The sequence below is a fragment of the Chlorocebus sabaeus genome, chromosome 1 (assembly GCF_047675955.1).
Source record: "Chlorocebus sabaeus isolate Y175 chromosome 1, mChlSab1.0.hap1, whole genome shotgun sequence".
Lineage (NCBI taxonomy): Eukaryota > Metazoa > Chordata > Mammalia > Primates > Cercopithecidae > Chlorocebus > Chlorocebus sabaeus.
In genome coordinates this window covers 95,884,767-95,908,992 of record NC_132904.1, presented here as the reverse complement: position 1 = coordinate 95,908,992, position 24,226 = coordinate 95,884,767, and the positions used below count along the sequence as shown (strand labels likewise).

General features: G+C 33.6%; 1 protein-coding gene across 1 annotated transcript in view; it reads right to left on the bottom strand.

Annotated features, from left to right (window-relative positions):
• CNTN5 (contactin 5) overlaps window positions 1-24,226 on the bottom strand; it is a 1,322,079-nt gene that overhangs the window by 1,003,573 nt on the left and 294,280 nt on the right. Inside the window, exon 2 of the mRNA XM_038004871.2 lies at window positions 21,539-21,677. The gene's annotated coding sequence lies outside the window, so the exon portion shown is untranslated. The remainder of the gene's footprint in view (window positions 1-21,538; window positions 21,678-24,226) is intronic.

The window sequence follows — 24,226 nt, the reverse complement described above, 5'->3', positions numbered from 1 at the left end:
TATCTTTTGATTTGTTTTGAAACTTTTGATTTAAATATTTGAGACTTGTACTTACTCTTACCTTTGGGAAAAATACAATAAATTTTCAATAATTCTATTTCAAAGGGGCCAGGAGAAAGTATACAAAATGAAAGGCATATTTTACAGTTATTCTGAGGAAAATTAAGTGATAATTTACATATGCATAGCAACAAATATATACAATCTACATTTTAATAGAACCAACATTGAAAGTCTTTACCAAGCATATCATTCTTATCATACCTTTTGAGATAGAAAACTCAAAAGGTTAACACTGTTTAGGCATGAGATCAAATCTTGATCTTGCGCTATTATTGTTATATGACATGGTACATGTTTCTTCTTTTAACCTCATATTCCTTTTTCGTAAAATTTGAGCGATAACACCTTCCTCATTGGGTGCTTCAAGGTTTAAGAATTGAGAAAAATGCTTCAACCCACCACAGGGATGAGGGCTTAAGTTTCGGTTTGGATATATTTATTTTAAGTTGCGTTTAAGACGCCCGTGTACAAAGGTGAAGATAGGAATGACGATAGTTCAAAGGAAAGGACTAAGTAAACCACATAATCCTAATAAGGCATTAGATTCAGTTTATGTCACTAAAATATTATATTCCCCTCAACAACAGTGTATACTTCATTAGAAAGACAATATTGAATGCTAATATATGAGCAATATTATTCCCATATTATCAGTTTTCAAAGTATTCCTGAGCTTATGTTTTATTTTAAATATGAAATACTTCTCTATATATATATATATATATTCATATGACTTATATGCTTGCTTTACAGGGGTGCTAAATTTCCTGATTCAGTAATTCAACACTTGGAATCAATATATGCAGGAGTAATTCAAATATTGGCCTGAGAAAAAAGACTCCACGTCTAGTGGTCTTGACTATGTCCATTATGTTTTCAGTTCCATCACAGGTCCTTCAGATGCAGAAAGCTATGCATTTCCAATTTTTCTCTTGTCTACCCAACACGAGGTCTAGAAATGTCTAATCTTGTAAGGGTAGTGACTTAAAATATACTATGGTCTTGGAGAACAAGCAATTAACTAGATTTCATGGAGCCCTTCAGCTCATTGTAACACTTCTTCTTTAAACATACTTTTCTTATTTTTGAATGTTCTCCTAGCTGGGTCTCCAAAGTCAGTCATTTCACCTCTTGTCTGTGCAGATCACCAAGCAGTGTGTTGCTCGTGTTGATGCTTTTCGGAGCAGAGATCATGAGCTTCAGTGATGATATTTGATTTAAATTTTTCTATTACCCTATAACCATTCTATTTACTTATTTTGCTCTTATTTAAATGATCTGCTTTGCTACATTAGATGTATTTATTCTCTTTCATTTTTCAGAAAAGTAGTGAAGTAAAAATGTTTTATCTATTTTTCAAAAGATGGATATCTTAATGTAATAAAAATTGTTATTTTAACACAATAGATAAACATTAGTATGAAGACCCTGTCAGATCAGGCTTTTTAAAAAATGAAACAATGTGTGATTAGTAACAAGAGTTTTCTGAGTGAACCACTTTTGACATCTTTAATTAAAACCTGAAAGAATTTGAGAACCAATTTTTTTCCTACTCTTTTCAGTTAACTAAGGATTGAAGTGGACAACGAGAAAGGTAATTTCTCCAAAATACATCTGGTAAAAGGTTTTTTAAAATACAGATCCTTAATTTTACATATCAGCAAGTTATTGATCTATTGGTGGACAAAATCCTACCGTATAAAGCTCTTAGTGCTAACTGGGAAAGCTTCCTCGTGCCATAGACGTTCTACTGAAAACTTATGCACTTTAAAGGTAAGGAGATGTGGGGCTGGGGGTGCACAAAAGACAATTCACAAAAGAATTGTCTTCCCTAAGTTTGGCAATTAAGTTTATCAGGTATTATCTCTATATGAGGAGGCTATTTTACAAATAGTCACATTCTATTTCTTAAGTTTATCATTTTCAAATGTTGGATTTTCTTGAAATGACATTTTATAAATATAAATGTGGCTGTCTCGAGTGTCTCTAAATATTTTTCTGGTTTCACTTAGTACACTCTGTGTAATCACACATTTACCTGTCCTGTTTCATTGTCACCTCTAACACATTATTTGACCCATAGGATCTGATTGATCTATACGAAACAGATGTTTTTGGAGGTCAAAATATGGCCAAATGTTTTAAATGAACGTCTAGTCCTTACGAGTTTTTCATTTTAAGAATATAAGTTTATCAAATATGCTATGTGAAAATTTTTAAAGCAGCTTGCTTTATGCAGAATTTAAAAGATAGATATTAGAAGGTATAAATACAGAGATAGAAGTATAACACAATAATATAAAATTTTCAGATTATCTTAAAACTATGCACAGGGCTTTTTACTAAAGCTGAGAATTGACATTTAAAACATACTTTAATTCACAAAAATCAGAGATTTCTTAGTGTTAGAAGTGACCTTGGATATCATACTTAGTCTACTTTTTCAGAACAGGATACTTCTTACAATGAAGCACTCACTAACAACATGTAATTCAGAGTCAGAAATCTTTTTATCATGCTGAGCTGAAATACCTTTCTGACAGCTACTCTTGATCCACAGGCTATTCTTTGGAGCAACACATACCTATTCTAATCCATCTTCCACATGACAGTCCTTTTAAACATCTGAGAAAATACATATTGTGACTATCTAAATCTGCTTCTTTCTTGAGTACACATCCTCAATTTCTTTCATCATTTCCAGGTGATAAAGATTTGTCATCCCTCCTCTCTTTCCAGCCACCTGCAGCTTGCTAATGCCTCTCTTCCAGATGAGGCCTGACAAGAAAAGAGCACAATGACACTGCAGAACCCTCTCTCTGTTCTGGATCCAAGCTTCACAACTATTGAATGATAGCAATCTAATGCCCCCTTTCCACTTTACAAAATTTTGTCTTTTGTTTTGTTTTTTTGTTTGTTTGTTTGTTTTGTATATCTGTTTTTTAATCTGCCAACAAATGACCATGATTGAAGTTATTTTCTACACAGACTCAGTAATATTACTAATATCTCAGCTAGAACAACACCTTATGCTTGTCTGGTTCTAATTAGTTGTATCCAAGGATTTTTTTATAGTACTAAAAATAAACAGTAGAATAACAATTGAATTTGGGCACTAATATCCATCTGCTTTTTTTCGTTCTTTCATTCTTTTTTTTTTCCAGATGAACTCTCCCTGTCTTGCCCAAGTTGGCGTGCAGTGGTAGTATTACCACAACCTCTATCTCCTGGGATCCCGCCTACCTTAACTGCTTAGCTGGGATCACAGGCACGTACCACCACGCCTTGCTTTTTTTTTTTTTTTTTTTCTCAAGAGACGGGGTTTCACCATTTCGCCCTGGCTGATTTCGAACTCCTGTACTCAGTGACCCGATGACCTCGGCCTCCCAAAGTGTTGCGTGAGCCACCATGCATGTTTGCCTGCTTCTTAAATAATAAAATGCCACTATTTCAAATTTTATAAAAAAAAAAAATTTTTTTTAAATGATTGTCTTACTTTGTTTTTATGTTATAGGTAAAAGCGTTGCCGTTTATCATTGTAGCATTGATTCAGTTTTCCCATATATATCCCTCTCCTCATACAGCTGTCTCTGAATAAAGTTATGAGAAATAGCTTGTAGCAATGAGTCAAATTACACACACTAAATTGCAAATTTTAAAATATTTTAAATTATGTAAAATCTTATTTACGAATAGCAAGTAAAATGTTTGCTTCTGATATTTAAGACTATTTTTTCCATATCATTTGATACTAATACTTTTTTTTAAATATGGAAAGATCAGCATGACAGATAATCACTGATTTATGACTAGATATGTTAGATACCTTACTATTTTATTAAGCAGGCCAAGATGCTCTTGAACCAAGTTTAAATTATAATTTTTAATTCAAATCTGGACTATTGTAGTAATTCCTCCTTGGATGCTAATTACACCAGTGATTTCTTCACTATTTTTGTTCTCTCACAGTACTTTTCTTCTGCCATGGTTTGTCATTTAATTTTTCTTGAATTGCAAATGTGAGACACTGGACTCAAGGCATATTCACGAAGGTTTCTATCACTGGAATTTTGTCTCCTCAGTAACTTAACAGAGACTGATTAAGGACCTTCAAGTAAAAAAAGTTCTTGTAAGGTGAAATACAACCTTTAAGTTTTTCCTTTTTCTTTTCTTTTCCACTTTTTGTTGTTTGTAGATAATATATTTTCCCTTTCACAAAGAGTACAAGACACGTGACTTACTGATCGTGACACATTCCACTGACTTCCACAGTGATCCAGTTTAGTAAATATTCTGATGATTCCAATTTTACAGGTGAAGAACCTGAGAAAATGAAGGTTTGCTCCAAATCATGCAGTTTGAATTACTAGAGTTGGGATTCAAACTAACGTTTCCTGATGATAAATTCCATGTAATTTCAGACTTGCAGACTACCTCTAAGTTTTAATGCTTCAAAAAGGCATACTGTGAAACTATTGAAATAATATAAAATGAGATTATAAAGGTAAACTCTTTGTATTCACATGTAGTTAGCCTGAAAACAAATTCCAAATATTTCATTTAGGGAAATTTGTATTTGTAATACATATTTATATCTATTTAAAATAAATATTCAATGTTTTATTTATCATAATACTAGCAGTTAAATCATTTCAGTTTGCGATGATTATTCATTAGAATAAACATACTTTCATAGAGAAGCCTCCCTTCCAGTTACAAGATGGTATTGAATTCTTGTTTCACCTCTTGTTAGGCTTTTATCAAATTTACAAAAGGTACAAGATGCAAATATAATAATAAAACTTGCCAGCAAATGCTTTATAAGACATCAAGTATTTCAATCACCCAAAAGTATGACCTTTAACGAATTATTGTTTAACCAGGCAGTTCAAAATAGGCGAGACTTAGAGAAGCAGCAGAAGCAAGCAGAAAAGTTTATCCAAAATATTGACAGGTAGCAGCCTGAAAATACAATTTCTAAGGAAAGCAATGGAATTATATTTTGTGGTCATGAATATGTTTAATGTAGATTGATGTAATTGTAATATCATAGCTTTTGCAATTAATTGTTTACTTTCATTAAATTATTTTATATAATTATTTTTATGATTGTTTCTATTAGTAATTGTTGCTTTACAGAAAAATCTATCTGTACTTGCTTTCTTTGCTTTTTCTCCTACTGTTTGATCTCAAATGCACTTAGACCAGGCTTTCAGTTCCACCATAACTTCCACGCCATTGCAAAAGCTCTTAGCAAGTAACAGTAACACCAAAACAAATAAAAAATCACTCCTAAGTTCTTATCTAACCAATAACAGCTTTTGTCATGGCTTTTCACTTCCTCCTTAAATCTTTACAATTTACATCACCATTCTTCACTTGTTCTTTCAATCTCTGTAGGTGCTCCTTCTCAGGTCTTCCCCCCACCCCACACCCCGCCCCTAATTATCCACATCTCTGTAATCTGTTTTGGTCCACATAATCCTTACTTTTCCTGTCTTCTTTTAGAGTATTGTCAGACACACCAGTGCCGACTTTCAATTTTGTATCTCCAGCCAACTCAGCTTTCTTATACTCCAAATTTACATGTCCTGCTGACTATTTTACATCTTCGCTAGTATATCAAATATGCACCCACACCTGTCTGGAAATGATCTCCTTAATCTTCCCATCCCAAAACTGCTTTCTCTGACACTTGCCCAATCTCAATAAGAAGAATCTTGTTTCTAGTTACCTAGGCAACTCCCACCCTCTAGTTCCTATAGAACAAAATACTGGGATCATCCTTTATGCTTTCCCTTTTCTTACATGTCATATCTAATCGAACAATAATTGCTTAAAATGTAAATTAAATCACGACATTGCTCAATTCAAAACTCTCCAGTAGTTTGCTATCTACCCTTACAGAGGGTGAAAACCAAAGTCCACACAATGTCTCACATTGATGTATTTTTTTTTCTAAAAAATGATTTTGGTTTTATCCCACCAGCTCTCTGATCTCACTTTTTTCACTCTCCATCTCACTCTTCTCTACTCCAATCAAAAACATTCTTGCTTCAGAGTATTTTCTTTTTTTTCTTTTTCTTTTTTCTTTCTTTTTTTTTTTTTTTTTTTTTTTTTTTTTGTTCTGAGTCTCCCTGTGTTGCCCAGGCTGGAGTGCAGTGGCGTGATCTCAGCTCACAGCAAGCTCCGCCTCCCGGGTTCAGGTCATTCTCCTGACTCAGCCTACCAAGTAGCTGGGACTACAGGCACCCGCCACCACACCCAGCTGTTTTTGTATTTTTTTTTAGTAGAGATGGGGTTTCACCGTGTTAGCCAGGATGGTCTCGATCTCCTGACCTCGTGATCCACCCACCTAGGCCTCCCAAAGTGCTGGGATTACAGGCGTGAGCCACCGTGCCTGATCACTTCAGGACATTTTCACTTGATGTCCCTTCTGTCACCAAAAAAATTCACATGACTGTCACCCTTACATTTTTTATGCCTCAAAGCAAACACTGCCTTAGCAAAAAAGTCTTCCAGAATCTCCCAGAAAAACGAAAGCAAAAAACCACCCAACCATAACATTCTCTATCCCTTTAACTTAGATTTATTTCTGCCAAGACATTCATCACTTCAAAATATTGTACATTTTAATTTATTCATTAATACCTTCATTTTCATACTAGAAAGTGAATTTCAAAAGGATAAAGTTTTTCTTTTTAATATGTTCTCATTTTTAATTTTTGTGGGTACATAGTAGGTGTATACATTTATGGAGTAAGTAAGATGTTTTAATGTAGGCATGCAATGTGAAGTAGGCACATCATAGAGATGGGGTATCCATCCCCTCAGCATTTATCTATAGGGATAAGGATTAAAATGATTCATGGCTATATTTCTAGTTCACTCATAATGGACACTATATATATATATGCATATATACACACATATTTATATTTCACAGATATATATATATGTGAATGAACAAAATATATAAATTTGATTAAGCACCAACAAAACTTCTAGAAAATTAGAAAAAAGGTGTTATAATGATTTTCATAGATTATTTAACACATTTTATAACAAAAGTTGACGCAAATTACATAAATATAAATAAAATAAGCAAATATAATAAACAAGCATATACAAATAGAGAAAATACCAATAAGAAAAGAAAATGGAAGATATCGTAAAACCTAGTACAGTTTCTTGGCTCCCATTTTGGCTTTAATTTGATTTTACATCAGCCAAAGCAGAATGAAATACTATAAATGACATTATTTTACAGAATCAGGGAGGTTAAAATAAATACCCACCCCAGTTCTCACTGAATGTTAAAAATAGCAACAAAATAAAATTAAACAGCAACAAAAAAAGTTATCCCCAAAATGAACAACGGTTCTCTGTTGTAAGAAAAAAGAGACATTCTCCACCTCTCATTCCATCCCAACCCCCTAATGGAACCCTGTCAGACATGGTGGACACCATGCCCTACTCATTCTTGTGATTTGAATATTACCAAATCTTATTATGTCTCTCAATACAAATAAATAGCAAAGACCAAAATGCAATTCAATAAAAGCAGTTTTATGAAATAAAAACAATGAGATTCAAGTATAGAGCTGTTTGATCAGGCTGGGTGGAAAGATGAGTAAGTCAAACATTTTTAAATGAGTAGATATTATATAGCAGATATTTCATTGTGTTGCATATTTAAAGATGCTTTGTATTCATAACAGTATACAATTAACAACTACTTATAATACTAATGTAAATGGAAGGAACCACTTTCAAATAAAACATATATAGAAAAATCAATTTTCTATTTTATGGCAATTTAATTTTTACAAATAAGTTTATGAATTTAAACTATAGCATGTAATATGGCATATAATACTCTGAAATATCCTATAGTTGAATATTTTTTCAATTTTAATGTGATAGTAGTCATTTCAATAGTAAAGAAAACATTTAGTACAGATTTATTGTTTTGATTTTTTAAACTTTTATGGAACATAGAAATAACTACTGATATTATACTTTCAATATTCCAAAAAAAGACTTTTTATACATTTTTTTCTTTGAATAGCCTCAAGTGGAAAATAATAGATAGTACCGGAAAAATATGTAACTTACTATTTGACTGTAATATTTATAAATTAAATTCCACAGCTACAACATGTTTTTCAAAAGTCTCTTCTAAGATTATGCTTATCTTCATTTCACATACACCTTAATATTAAGAAAAAAGTGAATGGACTGTCCCTTCTCTGACAAGATATAGAGAAAAATTATTAAGAAATACACTGATTCCCCTTCTAGCTTCAAAAGGTATGAAGAAATGCTCTGTATGTGTCCTTATGTGATTTCAAAATTCTTGTTAAAGTTCTTTAGAACATGGTAATTTGTAAAAAAAAATCTGTACCCCAAGCATGTTTCCCTTTTACTATTGTGAATTGTCATGCTGTCACAGTGATCTTCTTTCTATATCCACTGTTTAGTAAACATTTTAGCTCTTACTGTTTTTTTTTAATTTTTCTTTCTTTTTTTTTTTTTGAGATGGAGTCGCACTCTGTCACCCAGGCTGGAGTGCGATGGCGTGGTCTAGGCTCACCGCAACCTCTGCCTCCCGGGGTCAAGCGATTCTCCTGCCTCAGCCTCCCAAGTAGCTGGGATTATAGGCACCCACCACCACGACCGGCTAACTGTTGTATTTTTAGTAGAGATGGAATCTCACCATGATGACCAGGCTGGTCTGAAACTCCTGACCTCAGGTAATCCTCCCGCCTTAGCCTCCCAAAATGCTGGGATTATAGGAATGAGCCACTGCACCCGGCTTAGTTCTTATTCTAGTCTAGTTTATAAGACATTAAGAAAATTGTGGAATAACAAAAAATCACTTTTATTTCACAATAAAGATAATTAGTATTAGAAATATAAGACAAATCGTAAAATAAATGTTACTTTAGGAATTCCACAACCGATTATTTATTTCCTGCATGGCATACCTGTTTGAGGCCATGTCATTCAAGCAACTCAGAGTGCACAAATTATGCCCTTAGGTTGTTTATCCAAGCTATAAGCTCATCACACAAAAAAGTGAAACATTCTCTTAACCGATTTATTTTGACAATTTTATACCTAATAGCTAATTTGATTGATATTTTTGACTAAACTTTCCTAGTGTTAGAGAAACTAGTTACAATAATGTAGTTGACATTTATTGAATTTACTACTGTGTACAAACATACCCCACCAATAAATTAAAGATTAAATCAACAATCTAAAAACAAAAAGTTATTATTATTTTTTATTTTTTCCCAAGAATAAGGTTAGGGTAAAGAAGGCTCAAACATTTCCTGAAGAAATCTCTTGTAGGATTCTCTGTGTTTCCAGGGAATCTGACTATATTTACACTTCAGTAGCAGATGCTATTAATGCTCCAGTCCGCAATGGTGAATCAGTCCCCCTGCAGGCACTGAGGACTGTTCCTGCACTCATTGTGCCATCTGGAGAGTCTGAGTCTCATGGCTGCTTCTCTGCCTCAAGATTTTCTCTAGCACCATGGGGGCTTGTTCAGCCAAGTACAGGGCAGCTTGAAAGGGATCTGAGTTTTAACAGCCCTAAAGTCAACCCTCACCCATGAGCCTAATTAGGAATATATTTACCCCAGCTTTCCATCTATCATTGTGAAAATTCTGAGGTGTGTTTTGTATGAAACCTCAGAGGGAAGATATACAAGAAGCTGGAGCAAGATGAAGCTCCAAATACTTGCACGTGTGGACCTGCTCATGATTATGTCCTTTCTCGACTTTTCTCCATTCTCTGTCTTGTTTTCCCCACTCTCTTACTTCTGCTTGCTTCCTCAGATCACCTCCTGTTAAACTATTTTCAGTGTATGCCTAAAGGAAACCCAGACTAAAGCAACTTCCAAAAACAATCTGGAAACTTTATTACAAAAAATATCTAGAATTTTTAGCATGGGCACCATATAGGTAACATGACTCCAGAGAACTTATGTTTTCATAAGTAGGATTAAAAGATTGAAGATTTCTGTGTGGCAGAAGAGAGATGTGGCTAAAAAACAGAGACTTCAGAACAAGATTGCATAGGTCTGAAACCCCCTCAACTAGATACTTCTTGATCTCTCTGCTTTAAATTCCTAGAGATAGCCGGGCGCGGTGGCTCAAGCCTGTAATCCCAGCACTTTGGGAGGCCGACACGGGCGGATCACGAGGTCAGGAGATCGAGACCATCCTGGCGAACACGGTGAAACCCCGTCTCTACTAAAAATACAAAAAATTAGCCGGGCGAGGTGGCGGGCGCCTGTAGTCCCAGCTACTCGGGAGGCTGAGGCAGGAGAATGGCGTGAACCTGGGAGGCGGAGCTTGCAGTGAGCTGAGATCCGGCCACTGCACTCCAGCCTGGGAGACAGAGCGAGACTCTGTCTCAAAAAAAAAAATAAATAAATAAATAAAATAAATAAATAAATTCCTAGAGATATTAATAAGCTTGAACTAGTAAGTTGCTGTGAGAATAGCTTCTGACACTGCACAAACAAATGCTGAATATTTGCTATTGCTGTTATTATAGGTTGTACCAATTTGGACTACAAGCAGTGCCTGAAACAGCTCTCGTGCTATTGAATATGATTTCCAAGGAAGTATTGCTGAGGAATACACTGAATGTCCATTATTGTTTCAAGTATGTCTTTTTGGCTTTGCTGAAAGTTAGAGTGAGGGCCAGAAAGTCAAATAACACCTACTCAAATCAGACAACACAGAAACAATATGTATTAGAACTATATTTCATGTTTTATTAAAAAGAAAATAACCCAGTTTATACAAACCTTCACATTTAAAGATGATATTGGCATATATAAGTATGACAACATAGGCCAGCACATGAATAATTTTTAACCAAAATATTAGTTTCACATTCACACTTGGAGCTATGATTTATTATGTTGGAACTATGTGTGCTTTTCATGAAATTTTAAACTTCAGGACAGAATTCTACTTTTAAGCAAACTAAATAAATCTATTTTGGATTGTAGTGATATTTGCTTGATTTGGTACTTCTATTAGTAGTTTTCAATACTCTGGAGTTCTAGTCAACACTGAGGTGTGTATCTCTGTGTTCTAAAGTCCTTTCTTCTGTTTTGTCTACTTTCTTGTTTATTTCTTATTATAGCTTGAGTAATTGTTGCATGCCTCCAAGAGCCAAAACTGAGAAGCAGGGTTGAAACCAGTACTGTTTGGGCCTAGAGTAAGAGCAAATGGTGTGACTAAGTTTACTATAACTAGAAACGGCATTGAGAGTAGTTCAGGTCTTTTGTCACAGACTTTCGTTTGGTGGAGTGTCAATGCTACACGGCGCCTCACTCTTTCAGTTGGGATATGCTGATGCTTCTTCAAGCTACACGGATGACTTTCATTAGAGATCTTCTAATTCCAAGCATGTAATCATAGTCATTTATGTATGACTTAGAAGAAAAATAATCACTGCCCAGAAGCTCTTGTATAAGTATTTCAAGAACTTTAAAATTCTAGAAGGCTGTGGAATCAACTTTACAGAAAGAAAAAAAAAATGCCTAAAGGAAATAGCTTTTATATGTTTTCTTCATGTTTCCTTGAACTAAGATATGGCTAAGAGATTTATTATAAAAGCTATGTGCTGGATTAGTTATATAAGAGAGATACATTTAATGCTTAATCAGTAATTATATATTAGTACTGAAATCCTTTAGATCAGCCCTATTCAATAGAAATATGCAAGCAACAAATACAAGCCACATATGTAAATATGTTTTATAATAGTAACAATTAAAAAGAAAAAAGGTAGCATTATTTTAAAAAATATATTCTGGCCGGGTGCGGTGGCTCAAGCCTGTAATCCCAGCACTTTGGGAGGCCGAGACGGGCGGATCAGGAGGTCAGGAGATCGAGACCATCCTGGCTAACACAGTGAAACCCCGTCTCTACTAAAAAATACAAAAAAATAGCCTGGCGAGGTGGCAGGCACCTGTAGTCCCAGCTACTCGGGAGGCTGAGGCAGGAGAATGGCGCAAACCCGGGAGGCGGAGTTTGCAGTGAGCTGAGATCCGGCCACTGCACTCCAGCCTGGGCAACAGAGTGAGACTCTGTCTCAAAAATAAAATAAAATAAAATAAAATAAAATAAAATAAAATAAAATAAAATAATAAAATAAAAAATAAAATAAAATTATATATATATATTCTGTTAACCCCAAATATCTAAAATATTGTAATTTCTACATGAAATGAACATTATCAATAAAATATTTTACATTTCTTTTTTTTCACACTGTGTCTTAGAAACCTGTGTTGTATTTAATTTCATAACACACCTCAATTTAAACTAGCCCCATTTCAAGAGTTCAATAGCCACATGTGGCTAGTAGCTATCTTTATTGGACAGTACAAACTTAATTAACAATATATTAATATTGCTTAGGAAGTGGCTCAGTCCAATACTGTATGTGTGTGTGTGTCTGTGTGTGTATGTAAAGTTTTATTTTGTTTTAAAATGATGCATAATAATTATACATATTTATGGGTAACTGTGTGTTATTTCAATACACTTATGTATTGTATAATGTAATGATCAAATAAAGGTAAGTATCATATCCATCACCATACCCTCCCACTTGCTGGCTACTTTATGAACTACTTCAAAGTTTTTTTGCAAGTAGAATTATTTAATATGCTTACAGTTTCCTTAGCTGCTACTATGGGGCTGTCAATTCTCAATTCATTGAATAGTCCTGTGTGTATTTCTAGAGGCCCATCTATCTTCTCACATTCTATTTTTACTCTCTCATGAATTGTGAAGCTAGACAATAAAATTTGTTTGAATTGCTTTCAAAGATGCCTATGTAGTTGTGAGTAAGAGTCTGAGATGTTTTAAGAGCAATGAACAGGATTTTTATCACTCAAGGCTTGTATGTGCTGGTCGTTTTAGTTTTGGTTTTTGTTTAATTTTCAGCTCTTGATTTCATTCATGATAATTTATATTTTTAATAAAAGGATAAAATGCAATGTGTGTGTGTGTGTGTGTGTGAGAGAGAGAGAGACTGAGAGAGAAAGAGAGTTGATGAGTTGGTAATCACTATATTTCTACCTATAGCTTTGAAAGTATAGCATTTTTTATCTTCTACCCAAGCAAGTCACCATGAGGACAATAATACGACAATCCGTTATCATTAACTCTGTTGGAGAGTTTTGAAGACACTAGAGAGAGTTAAATGACCTGGAAAACTCAGTCTATGGGAAAGTCTATTGTATTCATCTCTGTTATTTCCACTGCCACGCATCATTGAAATCTTAGAATATGATTTCCTATAGTGACATATAGACGTAACAGAAAATTTTCACCTTCCTTTTAACCCCAAATAAAATCTCAGAGATTTAAAAAATATTTTGTATTCCACATGCTTAGTGTCAAACACATTATTAATACATTATTAAATGTAATTTTCAGAAAGTAATTATAAAATGTTTAATTATTTTAAATAATCAACCTATTTGAGAAGCATAGAGATAGCAGGAAATAGTCAGTATGATATGGATCTCGTTTGTAGATTAAGTCTGTGAAGCTGTGGTCACACTAAGTCTTGCAGATTTTCCCCATTCTATAAAGCAAAAAGAACGCATGAGAATTTATAGGTATAAGCTACTACAAATTGTAAGCTTATTTCCCTGGAACCTATCTGTTTTATCGTATGTGTAAGTATAGCCCCAAAAGTCACCGAAATCACGGGTGATCCAAAAATGTATTTCTTTTTTCCCATTTTCAACATAGCAGAAGAAAATAAGGTAAAAAAAAAAAATTGTTTGAATAGTAAACATACCAGCTTGCCAAAAGTAGCATTAAAATAAAAGCATAGAACTTTTTACAAATGACATTTGCAGTCATGGTAATAAAATAGACAACTAAACACTGATCTGGTGCCACAATGTGCAATTTAAAAACTACCAGGGAAGTTTTTTGGACAATTTATTATGTTTTGACACATGAAATCTTCACTAAAAAGCATATATAGGTACTAAATTCTAAATTATGAAGCATGAAAATATAGATATTTTAACTTTATTTCCAAAGGAAAAAGAAATACTGTTGTGCTAAGGGAATTATACTATTCACGAAATAACATTCCAATATTTGAACCTCTGGCTAGCCTCTTACAATTTAGTAAGGTAAATACTGACACTTGGAAAACACTTACAGTGTAATCTTGGATACTAACAGACTAATTAATTTACCATACATTAGCTGCAGGGGTTTTCTACTTCCTAATTTTGACATCTTGTCACTGAGGATAATAGATCATCACTTGAAGATTACCTGACATTTGTAGAAGTGTGGTTGCTAATTCTCTTTATTTACATTTTAACTCTCTCTTTTCCTTAATTGTTGTACACCATAACAGAGTAAGAGAAAAACTTCAATCTGGAGAAATAACTTGTAAATTACAGGCATATGTATATGATATAAAAATCTGTCTTTGCAACTGTAAATATCAGCCATATCAACTGTTACCTATCTAATTTATTCTTCAAATATTAGTTTAAAATGCACTATGTGGAAGACATCATGGGGGCACAGATTGGTATAAGACACAGTACTGAGCTTTAAAAATATTGTATAGAAAAGAAAAGCAGAAGAACAAATATTGATGCTATCTTATTTCATGTAAGATGAGACTCAGATATTGTGGAAATAGTAGGATTTGATCTTAATTTTAACATGACAAGTGGAATAATTGGGAGCATAAGGCATGCCAGATAGGGTTAAAATATAAACAGATAAATTAGTGAAGAAAAGTAAAATGCATATTTAGGGATAATGAGTTGTCAAAATATAGTGGAATATAAATTATTTTGTGAATAATAGTTCTATCAGTTAGCTATTGCTACATAAAAAATCACCCCAAAACTTTATGTTTTAAAACAACAGTAATTTATTAGCATTAGCTCATCTTGAGTGGCTGAAGGTCAGCTGATTATGGCTGGGTTTGGCTGTGATGTTTCATCTGGGATGACTCTATTCCACATATCTCTCTTTTTTTCCCTTATTCTCTTGGTGAGGAAAAAAGAGCAACATGGCTCATGGAAATATGCATTATGTCTTAAGGCCTGACCTCACAGCTAGTATACTATTCCTTTTGTTAATTCAGTTGATCAAAACAGGTCACATGGCTAAACCCAAAGTCAAGAATCAAGTATGTACATTTTATTCCTTTATTGAGAAGAGGTAGAAAGTCAGACACTGAATGTGCAGAGATAGGAAGAGTTAAAAAATTAAATACAACATTGCAATTTACTACAACGATAAACTGCAAACTTGGAAAGTTGATCTACTGCAGATATATAAAAGTAATGATTGCTAAAACTTTTATTATTATGTTACAGGTAAAAGAGAGTTATTAAAAGTTTAGGCACCAAGGTGCTTTGTCACAACTGTGTTTTCTTTTTCATTTATTTTCCACTATGGTCACCTCTGTCATTTTGTTAACTGCTTTTTGTGGGTCTAAAATATCTTTCTGTATGTTGAGGTAATTAAATTATTACCAATTTCTTCTTTCTAAAATTTAAAGTTCTGCCTTTTAAGTCTTACATCTTTCTATAGTTATTTGAATTTATTTATTGTATGGCATTCTGAGAGATCTTATTTTAATTTTTGAGGAGTAATATATTTTACTAGCACAATTTAGAGCATAGTCCATTCTTTGTCCACTGGTCTTTAGTATCACATCACTTGTATATCAGGTTTTCACAGAGGCATAAAGTGTTCTCTGAGCTTTCTAGTATCTTCCAAAGGTTACTTCAAGGCTACACTCTACCCCCAAAACACACTATCTTAATTTTGCTAAATTAACTTTTTGAAGTTAGACCAAAATAAAACCAATTGAGGGAAGATTAACACTCTTGAAAATCGAGTCTTCCCATGTATGAACACAATATATCTCTCCATTTATATGCATCTCCACAGGCTTTTATATGTATGTGTGTGTGTGTGTGTGTGTGTGTGTGTGTGTGTGTGTGTGTATGTTTATTTTTAGGCATCTCCTTTATCAAGTTTAGATCAGAAAAATAAAAATAAAATTTAAAGTATTTTAATTAAAAAGAAATTTAGATATCAACTTGTTTTAATCTGTTAGAAGAGCTGAAGAAACAAATGACAGGAAAGACCACTGCTAAATCTTAAAATGACTACAAGTTTTCAAATAGTGGCCATTGTAGGACTCTAAAACTACCAGCAATTAGCATAGCTTCCAGCACTGAGGCATATGATACTAAAAAGTGCATCTGAGGCCACTGTGGCTGGAAGGAAAAGGATAGGACTTCTGCTTCTCTTACATTTTCCCTATCTCTTCTACATCTCCCATTGAGTGGCACCTAATCATGAATCTTGCTGACAGGTGTTTTGAGAAATGCAGTTATCAGAGTCTCTGGCCTTCTAATATTCTGGAGAGCACAAGACTTAGGAAAGAATGCTATGTACTAACCCAAAATCCAGCACAATACTACACAATCATTATTTCCATTATGCATGAGATCTCTTTTTATTCTATTTTCTAATCATTTATGACAGATCAATAGGAATGTATCATTTTTCTATGTTAGTCTTATAACCCCCAAGAGCCCCAGAATGCAAATATGAATGCCCAAAAGGCCAAATCTATATTTTCTTCCCTTCCTTTCCCTTACTCCCTCTTTCCTTCCCTCTCTTCCCCCTTGGCTCTCTCTCTCTCCTTCCCTCCCTCCTTTCTTCCTCCTTCCTTCCCTTCCTTCTCCCTTTCCTCCCTCGCTTCCTCCTTGACTCCCTCCTCTCTCCCCTCCCTCCCTTCCTGCTTTCTTTTGTTTCCTTCTTTCCTCCTTTCTTCCCTTCTTTCCTGATGTACTTCTTTCCTTTTTTTTTTTTTTTTTTTTTTTTTTTTAAGTCTTACAAGACTTTCGGTAAGTTTCAGTCCACTCAGTGGTTAAAAATGTATGTTACTCACTCTATCACAATAATAACCATCTGCTAAACACTTTTCAGATGCCAAGTTTTAAATATAAGAGAGTGTGTGTGTGTGTGTGTGTGTCATTGCTTGTATATGTACAGATATAGATAAGATAGATTTTGTGTGAACTTTTTGCACCCTTACAAAAATGAGATAGTATTCACTTTTTACAGTCAAATTAAAGTTGAGGTTTATAAAAATTGAGATACAGCCAAGTTCTTCACTTAGCAAATATTACAGCAGAGAGTCAATCTTAGTTTTAACTTATTTCAAAGCCTATAATCTTTCCATTTGCCAGAATTGTCTCAATACACTCAGCAAATGTGACAGTTTCTAAGCAGAATTCTGTATCTAGTTAAGAATTTGTCTGTCTGGGATTCACTGTGTATACTAAGCTTAGTGCAGAGAGATGAACTGAATTTCAGACCCATCATGAAGAGATAGAGCCCTTCTTATGTTGTAGTATAGCCTTGAGGTGTTCAGGTGACTAAGCATTGAGACTAACAGTTCCATTGCTTGTATGTAAGCAGAGGTGGATGGAAATTTTCCTGTTCTCAAAACTTATTCCAGAAAATAAGTATTTCCTCTGTTTCCATGAGTTATTTCCACAATAGAAATATTAAATAAAGGCTAATATTTGCTGAGCAAGTATCATATTTGAGGTATTTTGCATACATTCATATTAACGAAAGTGTTTGCATGTTTTCAACCTGTAGATGCCTTGAATCACACTAGCAAAAATGTATGTACTAGAAAGCCTATATGATCTGTTACATTATCACACTAAAATGTATTCCTTATTTTTCTTCCTCTTGCTTTGGGTAAATTCCGTTTTCTTACATATCCTTAGGAACTTCAACTTGGAAAACATTAATTCACCAACATATTTCCTATGGATAGGCTGATATTGAAAATAATCCATTGATATCCAACTTGAACCACCCCCTCCCACCACCACAACTGGCAGATAGAGATAAATGTTGTCTAAGAAATTCATGCAAACTCAGATTACAATGTTCATATCAACTGATACATATATTTATTTAAGCCATTCTATTTTGCTTCATCTTACTAGATTTTTTTTTTTTTTTAAGATGGAGTTTTGCTCTTGTTGCCCAGGCTGGAATGCAATGGTGTGATCTTGGCTCAGTGCAACCCCCGCCTCCTGGGTTCAAGCAATTCTCCTGCCTCAGCCTCCCAAGTAGCTGGGATTACATACATGTGCCACCATGTCTGGCTGATTTTGTATTTTTAGTAGAGACGGGATTTTCCATGTTGGTCAGGCTGGTCTCAAACTCCCTACCTCAGCTGATCTGCCCATCTCGGCCTTCCAAAGGGCTGGGATTATAGATATGAACCACGGTGTCTGACTTTACTAGGCATTTTTATACTTCATATAACAAATTTTCCTATGAAATACTTCAAAACAATATTTTCTAAAAGACAAAAAACTGTAAGTATAGTTAAAATAAATAACTAAGTTTTACAAGTGGTAAAACACAGATGTCTATAACAACCACCTCAAAGATTTTATTGTTGAATAACAATTTTGTGTGGAACTGTTCCATCTCCCTTCCTGATGATAAGAAATCACACTTTTCATTCATCTGGACACATGACCCTTGAAAGATTTCTGTGGACACTCTAATTGCTAGGAAATTCTTTCAAGGATTCAGTCAAAACTGTCTCCATCCACCTTCCTTCATTATTTTGTCAATTATGGCCACACTGTAAACATTTTAGCAAGTAGTAGCACTGTTAATTTACACAATACTTATGTAGCAACTAATATGAAAAGTTTTTCTTTTCAAATTTCTATGCAATTGTCAAGAGTTTTAGAGACGAAAATTAGATTTCCTGTTTTTGAAATTCAGAGCACATTCTACTCTATTCTTATCAACTGTAATACTCTCTAAGAGATGCATACATTGATACTTAGAGGTTTCTTTTCATGAGGTGATGAGAATCCTGGCAATGCTAAAAATCTATAAACCTAGAGCCACTCAGACTCTTCTCTAATGAAATAAAGCTCTTCCTCTTGGAGCTGAGCCAGTGTCTCCTGGATGAGTTCTATAAGTTATTGAGTGGAACATTTCATTCTCAAAGGCTGAACTCAGGACCCCTTTTAATATATATTGCCTCTTATTATGGCAGGAATTGAGTTTGTTATGTCAAGATGAAACTGTCAGTTTTGCAGCTGAATGTTTTCAGTTGTTACAGTGACAGATTAGGTGCAAGTATATGAATGAAATGGCGTTTCATTTAAAGTGACACTGTGAATCCACTCTCATCAGATTCATCAATTCTAATTCACTTACGTCTTTTTGGAGTGCTCAGTTTGTCTCATTTGTTTCAATTGCTTCCTATTCTACCAATATGCTTTTCAATTAGTTGGAAGGAGCAACAACAAAAATGACATAATAAGAGTGCACTTTGCTCTGCCAAACCTGATTCTACAGGTTCTCTGTGCAGTTAAATACACTCTACAACCTCAACTTGAAACCTGAATTTATTAATAGATTGACAAAGAACCTCTTCTAAAAAATTAATTAGACTTCTGTTGAACTACATGAATTTAATACAATTCGGTTGGTAATTGATAGAATGCACCAGTTCACAGGTGTCCAAGACATTTACTCTATTCTATTTCCATCTGCTGATATGTCTAGTATAAATTCAAATTGCATATCCATCATCCATCTGGAAGCGAGCATTAGATCTGTAACCCTCTTACATACAGCTGCTGTGATGTGTTCAGTGGTTTGGTTGTCTTTCTTTGAATGTCACAAGCATCATAAACAACTTGGTTCTAACATTACTAAATTCAATTAAGATGCTTAGATTTAATTTAGTTCTAGTATTCACAGATATCTCAGATGTAAAACAAAATTTAGAGTTTGATTTGTTAGCATGCGTCCACGATTATGAGTTAAGAACAAAATGCTTTATAAATAGGAAATAACAGCTTCCAAGATGTTTACATTTACAGACAGAATAGAGATTATTATTATTAGTTTGTGTATGTAACCTATTCTTAAATCTTTCTTATTGTAACAAACAGAACTTTGTTGGCAAAATTTGGCTTACAATCTGGCTAATGTTAGAAAATAGCAATGGATTAATTTATATGGAACTGAACTTTTTCCCATGATTTTTGGTTTCACTGTTAGATATTTCCCCTTCCCTTTCTTTATACTTTCTGTTTAAATTTTTATCTTAATGAGGTTGCTTTTCTTCACAAGATTAATTTAGAGATACCTGGTACAGTTAGGGCCTGCAATCGAAATGACAGACTGGCATGATTTAATGAAATGAATAAAAGACACATGGAATGTAACATTTTCTGCAATGAGCTGCCAAAATTTGAGTGTGGCTAGTAGAAAGTAAAATCAAATACCATGGTAAAACTTTAGACTCCTACACCTTCCAAAAGAACCGCTCTCACACCCACATTTAGTAACTTCTCTTCTTTAATGCTAATTTTCAAGCTTGAAGGTACTGAAAGCATAGAGTAGGATGAGAAAACTCCTCTCCTATTTTGAATCAATTAACCTGGATTAACCTAACAAATGAAAGGACAAACATGTGACAGTCTTGAAATTGGGTACACTATTGTCAACATTTTATAAATAAGCAGATTAAGATAATCATTCTAGGGTCATAGTGTACTGACCTTCTTGATTGATTGTTTAAAAAGTACATCAGAAGTATTGTAGTTAAGTAGCACACAATGGATTTAGTTCAAGATAGTCTACTGGTACCACTTAGTCATAAATAACAAATGTCTAATGATGTATTTCAAAGTATTTTAGAGTATTCATTTTAAAGGATTATTATTTACACAATGCCCAGTTTTACTCAAAATAAGTGTAATTACTCTTTATTAATTTCTATTGGTTATGTAAATATGTAAGAATGAGGAGCTGCTGTGCAAACTGCATAAAAGCCATCTTCCTTCAGGAGATCCCCTTTCCTGGTGGGGATGACTCTACCTGTCTCCACCCATGACTTCCTACTTATTTAACTTAAGCATTGCCTTAAAATTCAAGCACATAAAAAAGCACAAAAGCCATCCACTAGCACATTATATATGTCAGTTGGGAAAGATATCATGGAACAGGAGGCTATATCTGAGTATTGTTTTCCTTATTGCTTTCAGCAATTTTATAACACATTCATTTACTTGCCATCCTCATATCAAACTAAACAATTGGTAAGGACAAATATTTTACCTTGTTTCACTTTTAATAATATTTGCAGAATATTTATAGGGCATTTATGTTACTGATACAATCAAGGTGTTTTCAATTCAAAGAAAAATCACTTAATTTGAGAAAATAACATATTAAGCTTTAGCATATTCAGCAGTTGTTATTAGGAGCTCCATCAAGGATATGCATGAATCTTATTTTTTTTCCAACATTTCTTTCAATTTTATAGGCATTTTAATAAAGATGAACTGTACCTGCTTTCTGAAAACAGGGTCCAAAGTATGCTCTTGACAAAGGAACTGGTTTTTGTAAAGTAATCCTTTTGCAGTAGTCATGCAAAAATGATGCTTAGTAGATCTTGAATGGCGTTAAATGGCAATCCTTTAAAGACACCTGTTAAGAAATAATATATACTATTGTGATTACAAATGATCCTTTTTCCAACTTTGCTTAACCAAAATCCGTGCTTCTTATTAAATACTTTATATCAATGTTCTATTTAGTTATACATACAAACACCATACGTTTTACCCATATAAACAAATACTTACAGCTTCTGATTAGGTATATTTATGTAGTTGCTTTTTCAGATGCATTGTTTTCCTTTATAATTTATATTTAATAATAAAACAGAATGTCAATCTAAGCTTACATGGGTTACAATAGCTTAAAATATTTAACACACTAACTTATACCTGCATTCCCGGCTTTTCTTAATTTTTATAAGATAATAATATGAAAATTCTATACTATTCCTAGCATTTGCAATGTTAAATTTATTATCTATTTTATTTAAGAATTTACAATATGCATTTTTCTTAAAAGCTTATATGTGATTTACTTTTTAAAATAAGTTTGAGAATTATGCTGGTGCATATTCCCTGGTGACCTGAAGGAAATTCACATGAACGGGGCCACCTCTATTCTCTTTATTTCTAATGAAGTTCACTGTTTAATGAAATTCTCCACACAATGAAATTTATATTTTTAGTAAATTTAATCTTTGATAGATTTATTGATGTTTTAGCATCGAAAACGTAGCATAGTTACCCATACATATATTTCAAACAGGAATCTAATAACATATTTCTTATAGTTTTCAGCAGTTTTATACCATCTTCCTATACTTGCCATTCTCATATCAAACCAAAAATTTAGTGATGAAAATTATTTTACTGTTTTTCTCTTTAATAATATTTCCAGAATATTTATAGAGCATTTCTGTTTATTGACATAATCAAGGTGAGTAAGGAATACAAGTTTTAAACTTTAGATTGATGACTTCAGAATGATTGAAGGCCATCAACTGAGATTCCAAGTTAAAATACTACCAAGAGTCCAGGGAAACCTAAGGTACATATTTCATGATCAGACTGAGGAAAAGTATTTCAATTGCTTGTAGTTGTCACTACCAAAGGGTATTGACCTTTATGATTTTTATTTATATTATTTGGAACTTCAGGAAATTGACATTTTTGTTAAAAAGAAGTAGTGAAATATCAGCAATTTTAAATATGTCAACCTAAGATTTCCTTTAACCTCAGCTTGCATTTCTGATATCAAGTCTAAATTATAGATATTATTGTAGTATACAAGTTGTGAACGGGAAGAACTTTTTGTCTTCCTTGCTCCCTCCTTCTGCCTCTTCCTCCCTTCCTCTTTCCCTTGCTTTTGTCCCCCTTCCTTTTTTCTTCTCCCTTCATTATTTTCTTAATATTGTAACAATTTTACATATCTGCTTTATGCCTTAGTGCACAAAATTAAAAACTAAAAAAGTCAGGCATTTTGTTGAGGTTTACAAACTTAGGTGGAATGATAGTTACTTAAGCAAAAAGCAAGTCTTTATTTTAGGATTTGGCAAGTTATGTTTTTTTTCATCTTGGACTGTCATTAAGATGGATTTTTTTGGAAGTCAGGTTTTTGTGTTTCTTACTGTCATTATTTCTTAGCAATTATACAGTGCACCATTTTTCCCTACAATATGGAAATATTGAGAACATTAAATGAGATAATACACATAAAAAGCTTACCAACATGTCTAGCACATATTGAGTAAATAAGAAGTATCACTAGTTATTTTCACATTGCATTATGAACTAACATAGCAAAAGAAAAAAATTATAATGAACACTGTTGTTGTGGTGATGGTTGTTATTTTCAAATTCCTTCCTCAAGTTTGCTTCTCAGAAGCAAAGCTTTTCCGTTTTGTCTCTGGAATAAACTCATGCTTGTCTTTAAGACAGTCATCAAGTTACCAATGTCTTTCTTCACAGAATTGGAAAAAACTACTTTCAAGTTCATATGGAATCAAAAAAGAGCCTGCATTGCCAAGACAATCCTAAGTCAAAACAACAAAGCTGGAGGCATCATTTTACCTGACTTCAAACTGTACTATAAGGCTACAGTAACCAAAAGAGCATGATACTGGTACCAAAACAGAGATATAGACCAATGGAACAGAACAGAGCCATCAGAAATAATACCACACATCTACAACTATCTGATCTTTGACAAACCTGACAAAAACAAGAAATGGGGAGAGGTTTCCCTATTTAATAAATGGTTCTGGGAAAACTGGCTAGCCATAAGTAGAAATCTGAAACTAGATCCCTTCCTTATACCTTATACAAAAATTAATTCAAGATTGATTAGAGACTTAAATGTTAGACCTTAAACCATAAAAACCATGGAAGAAAACCTAGGTACCATTCAGGACATAGGCATGAGCAAAGACTTCATGTCTAAAACACCAAAAGCAACGGCAACAAAAGCCAGAATTGACAAATGGGATCTAATTAAACTAAAGAACTTCTGCACAGCAAAAGAAACTACCATCAGAGTGAACAGGCAACCTACAGAATGGGAGAAAATTTTTGCAATCTACTCATCTGACAAAGGGCTAATATCCAGAACCTACAAAGAACTCAAACAAATTTACAAGG